Source organism: Mastomys coucha, unplaced genomic scaffold (genome assembly GCF_008632895.1).
Source record: "Mastomys coucha isolate ucsf_1 unplaced genomic scaffold, UCSF_Mcou_1 pScaffold15, whole genome shotgun sequence".
Taxonomy (NCBI): domain Eukaryota; kingdom Metazoa; phylum Chordata; class Mammalia; order Rodentia; family Muridae; genus Mastomys; species Mastomys coucha.
In genome coordinates this window covers 122,467,295-122,475,231 of record NW_022196897.1, presented here as the reverse complement: position 1 = coordinate 122,475,231, position 7,937 = coordinate 122,467,295, and the positions used below count along the sequence as shown (strand labels likewise).

The window sequence follows — 7,937 nt, the reverse complement described above, 5'->3', positions numbered from 1 at the left end:
TGGGAACACAGAGGAAGATAGAATGAACCCTTGTACACTACAGGAACAAACACAGAATAGTGCAGCTACTTGGAACAGTCTGCACGTTCCTTAATATATTAACCACAGACATGAAAAATAAACCACAAATCTCATTCCTAGGTATAGACCAATGAGACATGAAATCATATCCACTCAAAAACCTTCACATATATACTTAATAACACGTATGTGGAATAGCCAAGGCTGAACAGTGGAGCATTAGTTAGCACTGAAGGAACCCTGTACTCCATCATCAGACCTGAGCCCACCAGAGAGAGAGGTGGGATGTGTGTGCATGCGCAAAACATTAATATTAAAACAGAAACTCAAATTGTCTATCAATTACTGTATAATTAAAATGTATAATCACTGGATGGAACAATAGCTGCTAATTAAAAGGCAATGAAGTAGGCTGGGAAGAGGGCTTGCTTAGTAAAGTCCTTGTTGTGCAGGGATGAAGAGCTAAGTGTAAACTTCAGAACTGACTTGAAAAAAAAAATCAAACCAGACCAAATCACCCAAACAAACAAAACACCAGTTCTTTCCTTTCCCCATGGGTTCTGGTGAGCCAACTGAGAACATCTGGCTTCTACCTCCCAAGCCATTTCACTGACCTAACCTTGTTTCCTTGAGACTGAATCTCTTGCTGGTCTCCAGTAAGCTAGGCTAACTGGCCACTGAGCCACAATGATCTGCCTGTCTCTTGACCTCCTCATTGCTGGGACTTACAAGCATGGGATCTGCCTTAACATTTGTGTTTTTCAGATGAATTCTCCTAAAACAATAAATGAAACTTAGTATCATTCTTGAAAAACAAACAAAACTAAGGTGGAAAGGCACTTGAGAAACAGAAGAATGCCACCAGAGGCTGACCTCTGGTCTCCAGAGACATAAATGCACCAAAATAAACACATACATGAAGAAATGAAGTTATGACTGCATATATACAATATGACTGGATTTTGAGAAGCCAGTGCCTAGTGACAGAAGCCAGTTACAAGGAACTACAGAGAGTGTAATTCTACTTCATGAGAGAAATGCCCAGATCAACACAGTAAACTAGTGCTTGCTTACGGACAGAGGTGGAAGAAGCATCAGCACAAGTGGAGAAAACTGCTCCTTAACACAGTAATGAAATGTAAATGTGATACTACAATTTTAAAAAGGGAGATAGGGAAGAAGATATTCTTCAGCTAATGAATGGGAATGGTTTCTTCTAGGCCAGCAAGATGGGTAAAGGCCCAATAATGTAAGTCTGATGTAAGCTCAATTCCCAGAACTCATTTAATGGTGGAGAGAGAGAATCAACCCTACAAACTGTTCTCTGCTCTCACATGCATGTCATGGCAAGAGCACAAGAACAAACACCTCCATACACACAATATTGGGGGGGGGGTGCGGGGAGGGAGGGAAAGCAACAAAGTATTAGAAAGAGAACTTCCTCTGGTTGAAAATACCAATGATTTGAGGTCAGTGGCACAAACCTTTAATCCCAGCACTCTGGAGGCAGTAGCTGGCAGATCTCTGAGTTCAAGGCCAGCTTGGTCTACAAAGGAGTTCCAGGACAGCCAGTACTACACAAAGAAACTCTGCCTCAAACACACAAAGAAAACAGAAACAAAAAAACTGAAGCTATTTGCAATGGGGATATATGATCAATTAATCACAGGGCTATATGGAAACAATGCTCCCATTATTTAATGTGGCATACACCTTTGAAGTATGAATGTTGAAGGCTTCCTTTCGCAGTGACCAGCCTAACCATTCTCTTCGATCACTAGAATATCATATATATAATACTATACACTAAGGAGCCACCCAAAACAGGTCAGCCTATTTTTCACTTTTCTAAAAGGTTAGAGAAAAAAAAATAATAAATTGAAAATGAGGGGTATATCGAAAAGTTCCCTTATAAGAAGATAATTAATAAATTCTACTTTGACTAAAATATATTTTACTAATGAAAGGGTAAACTCACAGAATGCAAAAACCTCTCTAAAGCTGACATTACCTCGAAGGAAAGCTCAGAGCTGTTTTACTTCTAAACAGATTCCATTTAAAAAAAAAAAAAAGATTTGCTAACTATTTCAAAAAATGTTTTCTATTTAAGAGAAACTTTTACAAGTCACTCTTATAAATAATGAGAATGTTGGTCTCCCCAAGGGAGTATTTTCTACTTCAGTGTTTCTAAGAATACACAGGGTTAAAACCATGTAAAAGAGATTTTCTCACAGTCGAGGAGAGCAAAACACCACAAATAGGAAACCAAGCAGCTAGAGGGTCAAGACACTAGACTTCCAGGTCAGACTTCTGGTTGCAATTAAGAAAAATTCCTGCAAATATTTGTAAGGAAATAATATTTTGGATATCTACTTTCAAGGCTTACGATTTTAATTTTCTTTAGTAGTAATTTACATGGCAAATAACTGCATATATATAAACATACTATTGTGCACAGAAACATAGTTTATATTTTCACTTGGATATACATTATCTATGACCATAGGACAGCAATTTGATTAATCTCTGCTTAAATCTTAAAACTAACATCTCTCCAGGTATTGACCCCATCCCCAGTCACTTTACGACAAGGTCTCATGTATCATAAGCTGGCCCTGAACTCACTATGCAGCTGAGGATAGCCATGCATTCATCTTCCAGTTTCCATCTCTGGAAAAGGATGTCAGCCAGGCATCGTCACACCTTGTATGTGTAGCATTGGGGACTGAATCGAGGGCTTTATTTATGCTGGACAAGCACTCTACCAACTGAGCTACAGGCCAGCCCAGGCATCCAAGCTTTTATATTGGAGACTTTGTGGAGTAGTTTTGGTTTTGTTGTTATTTTTCAGTAACAATGTAGACAGAACTTTTATAAAACAGTTCACAAAATAGATGAGACCAAGTTCCTACTAGGTTATATGGTTTATAATAAATAACTTAAGAAAGTGGAAACTGAGTGAAATGTTGACACTTGGTAATGAGAGCACAGAGGCAGAACAGCAAATCTAAGTGAGCTAAAAGCCAAGGGATCCAAAGCTGGCAAGTGTGTCCTCACTTGGGTCCTGAGGAGCAGCCCAGCAACTCCCAATGTGGACACCTCACTCAGCTATTTGTGTAAATTCATCTAGAGACATGCTCAATGTCTATGCTATGAGAGGGCACTTGCACACCACCCAGGCAATGTTTAGGAGCTATTGTAGATAATTTAAAATTGTGTTGGTTATAATAAACAAGTAAAATAGTTAACAGAAAACTTAGTTATCACAGATCATAATTTTATATTCTTTACTTTTATTGTGAATAATCAGAATAATTAGGTGGTTACATTAGGGAATCCAAGAATGGAATCTTTGTAGCTTATAATCATCATGTAGGTTACCACCAAATTTCATGGGTTTTTAGCTAGCAACACTCATCCCAGGAATAAAGCCAAAGTCCAACTCATTGTCAGTGCTCTGTAGTAGCACTTTACACCTGCAAAATCAGAAGGGCTTACTAGCATTTAATCTCTTACATTTCTACCCTTTCTCTTCCCTCCCTCCCTCCTAGCTAAGTAGGCCAGTCTGGCCGCTCAGTGAGCTCTAGGAATCTGCCTGTCTGTACCTTTCATGGAATTATGATCAAATGCTCCCATGCTCAAATTCTATTTACCTGGATTCTGTGGTACAAACTTGGTCCCTCTTGCAGGCCTTACTGAGCTCTCTCTCTCTCTAATTCTTGTTTTCTCTCAAGTATTCTTATGAGTATTAATATTGGCCATGGGAAACTCAATTGCTAGATTTTAAAACCTGGGAAATTGTGGCCCTTAGAAGGGGTGAGGAGAGGTGATAAAGAACAGACAAGCTGGTAAGTAATCCAGACACTTGTTAGACATGAGAAGCTACTGCTACAGAGCAGCAGACTCGAAACTATCCAGAAACATCCAGGTTGTGGGAAGGCTCCCCCATATCCTGTCTAGTAAATGAAATTATATGCTTCCTTGATGAGCAAAGACCACAGCATTATGGCAGAGAGGGGAGAATGCTCTTTATAATCTGTCAGACCCATGGGCCGCCAACTTCCCAGACTTTGGCTAGTGTGTGCCAAGGAGAACACTGTCTAGGAAGGATCTCACTTTCCCCTTCTACTTCCATTCTTCTCTCCAACCCATACAAACACATTAGCTATGTGGCAACTAGACCACTAGATAACATAAAGCCAACATGCTAGGGTACTGTGTTCCCAACATGCTGAGTGGTGAGGGTTCAGTGGTGAGGGTTGTTGTCATCTGCTGTATAAAAGTGAAGAGTCACAGACCCTGCAGCTAGTTGTCAGCATTAGAAATAGTGACAACTATAATTAATGATGGCTGTCACACAGCTGAGCATGTAGGCTAGTGGTAGAGTACATGCCCAGCATGTATAAAGCACTGTTTTGATTCCCCGCATGCTTAAATAGCCCTGTCATAATCAGAAATATAATGAAGCAGATGCCTAAAAGAAAAGATTTTTTGGTTTTGGTCCCATTTCTATTCCAATTTATGAGCTGGAAGCTTTTTCTTCTGTTACTTTTCCTTCCAATTTTACCAGACAGGAGTGCTAATCAGTTCTTCTGACTCCTACAAGTAGCTTGTCTTCAGAAAATCTAGTGATAAATCATTGTTCTGCATAGAGCTGATAATGGGCAGGCCTCTCAGCCAACTGCACAACTCCTCTGAAAATATTCTTACAAACCAGTATTTGCTAACAAAGATCCTTCTACAACTCATGGAGGATTTGGTAGTCACTGTGAATTTTCTAGTTTCAAGACTCGTAGTAATTCAGCAGCAAAATTTCCATTTGTAAAAGTGATCTTAAGCAGATACAACAGTACGGCAATCAAATCATCACAAGAGCTTCAGAAAAAGGTACTTGTAACACAAACTTGCATCATCATAAGAGACCAGGCAATGTAATATAAGATATTAGAAGCTGAAGAAAAATAATATGGGATTCACACTGTTAGAAACATCACAGCAGGATTGGAACTGCAGCTTGAAAATAAGCAAAAGCAGTATCAATTTTGTTTCAAGAAGTGTCTATAATGCTCAGGCTGTGAGTTCTGAGAAAGGGCTGTGGGAGGGAAGGCAGCAGAAGACTCTCCAGCCAGTGGGGTCACTCTAATAAAGGCCACCCCGACGGCCCACACTGTCTCAGGTATATCAATAGAAGATCAAGCACTTCATGTGTTGAAAAGAATTCTGTTTTATTCACAGAATTGTCTTTGAGCACTTTCGTATTTGATCTTGTATAAAATGAAGCAGACAAAGCATGAGGCATTGCAACTCTGCAATATCCTTCCCTATCAGGTGATTTTAGCAATGGGACCATTACTCTTTTGAGTTTTGTTTGCTTTCCATATACTGTAGTAAGTGCTGAGCACTACCTCTCCCACATTTGAGAGAGCAAAGCATCTTGAATTGTCATTGTTGCTTCAGCACACTTTTAGTAAAATGTCTAAAACTTTAAGTTTTACAAATTGCCCATTCTTGGAAAAATAATTTCTGCTGATGCCACAATATATTCACAAGAGGGCTTGCAGGCACTTGTTTTCATTATTGTCCTTTTTTAAGATTTTTTTTGCATGTGGATGAAAGCTTAGAAAATGTTTTGACTGAGTACATTATGGGGAGAAATGTAAATAGTAACCAAAGCTATTTAAACACATGGGTAAAAAGAAAACATATGCTTGCAACTAGGTTCTCTGATAGACTAGGAAAATCCATTTCAATTCTTAAGTGGCTGTGAACAAAATTAAGAATATTTAATAGAGCAGGTAACTGAACATAGGCTGTGCTGGCTTACTCTACAGAAAACCACACAACGATCTTTTCCTTTTTCAGTTCTTCCTTTCTGAACCCTGAGAGTCAGAAACTGCCTACACTCCCTCTATCTGTGATGGGAGTACACTTCCATTCCTCCTGTGCTTGTGCGCTCAGAGCTCTGCCATAGAAACTGACTCATACAAGGAACGATGAGAGAAGTCATATCTACCAAGCTCCTATGCCTGTTGAGATTTAGCAGTTGCTGGACATATAGTCTTTTGTTTTTTTAATAGTTAAAATTAAGAGACGCGGCAGCTGAAGGGAAGCACACAGGTGGCAGCAGCTGAAGGGAAGCACACAGGTGGCGTGCTCTAGCAGCTTTGCTGTCTTTCCTATGGATGTGCAGGCTATGCTGAGGAAGGGCTGGGCTCAGGGGAAACAAGCTTCACTTCCAAAATTTATTTTAATTAGGAAACAGCTCTGTTTCTAATAGGCTGGGAAAACAAAACAAAATGCCACATGTACACATTTTTCACTCATAGGGACATCAGGGAGCAGAGCTCACAACAAGCCTGTGTCTGAGGAGCAAGGAGAAAGCTTTCTTTGGCAGGATCTTGTGTTGCATCAGGCACTAAGGGAAGGGAGGGAACATTTCTCAGACAGAGGGAAGAATAGGAAGAACTTGCTTGTTTTGGCCATTCTTGCCTTTTTCTTTTCTTGTGTGAACACCCATTGATTCTCTAACACGGTGGTAGTGGTGGTGATGTGCCCCAGCACAAAAGGCTATAAAGTAGGTAGGTGGGGAGGCAGCCTTAGCACTCATGCCTTGGCCACTCACATACCATACCTGAAATGATGTGCCACAAAAGGATGAGCAGATGCGTGTGCATTTTGGCTGGAGACTTCAGCTAAGATTTTAGAGAACTATTCAACTGAAAAGCATAGTCATGGAAAAAAGAAAGAAAAAAAAACTCTGCAGACAAAAACCACAGAACTCAGGGAAATTTAATTTATCTTATGACATTTTCCAAAGGGCTGGGTTTCTTAGATGTTAACTGATAGAAAAGGTTATATAGAATAGAGTAATAAGCAATAAAAATATCCCACTGCTCCACAAACATAAATAGACTGCTATTTATATAGTCAATTTATTACAACGGATACTTTGGATTAGAAGATGGGCTATTTGCGTGTCTATTTTCCTGTCTCAAGATCAGAAATGGGAGATATGAGATATAAAGTCTAAAACAAAGATGCACATATGGTAATTCAAGCAGAACACTGATCCTGCACCTGGGTAATTTAAAAAGAGCTGTGCTTTAATAACAAGAGGACATTTTTTATTAAGAGAAAGCACAAGCAGACACGACTCTCCTTAAAGGAAACACATGACAGCCAGTCATTAGACAGCTGTACACCACATAGCTACTGACATTTCACAGCTACATGACCTTTGGACAAATTACACAACTCCAAGCCTGTTCTCATCTTGGGAGAAAGGGTCAAGGATGATGTCTGTGGGCTGCAGTTACAGCCTAGCAGTGCGGCACTAGTGGGCAGTTGGAGAAAACCTAGTTTTAATCCCCACCAGTAGGAAGAAAATGTGGCTAGAAATGCCTGTTTCAGACACAGCCATGGGGTGTCTGACTGGCTAACACTCACTAATAGGCACTAAAAGGCAGATGCTAAAGGACTGACTGCCAGAGGGGATGGGTTAGAGGAAAGCATTTTCTCTCCCTCTGTGCTAGGTGATTTTCCTGCTCTGGAATCTTACACTGGGTAGGGTGTGGTTTTGGAAAATGAAAGGTTACTTAATGACTTGTAATTCACAGGCCACCTCCACCTCTGTTGTGAAGAAGACCAAAGGAAAGTCAAGAAGCAGGTGACCAATGAATAGCAACAATTCCTCTGCTTTTTCCAACACGTGTGTTCCTCTCAAATATCTGACTGTACCAGGGCCCAGTCCTGTAATAGTGAGAGTTTTCTGAGAGACGTAGAAGCAGCATGAATAAAAGCTGAGAGGTAAGAGTGCATGGTAATCTGGGGAGTATAGATTAGTCAAGGTAGAAGGACAAACTGGTGATTACTCAGGGGAACTCTTCAGGTATGTTGGTCTAGGTTACTGGGGTACT

At 40.1% G+C, this 7,937-nt stretch overlaps 1 protein-coding gene across 3 annotated transcripts in view; it reads right to left on the bottom strand.

Annotated features, from left to right (window-relative positions):
- Slx4ip (SLX4 interacting protein) overlaps window positions 1-7,937 on the bottom strand; it is a 165,331-nt gene that overhangs the window by 45,192 nt on the left and 112,202 nt on the right. The window lies entirely within an intron of this gene.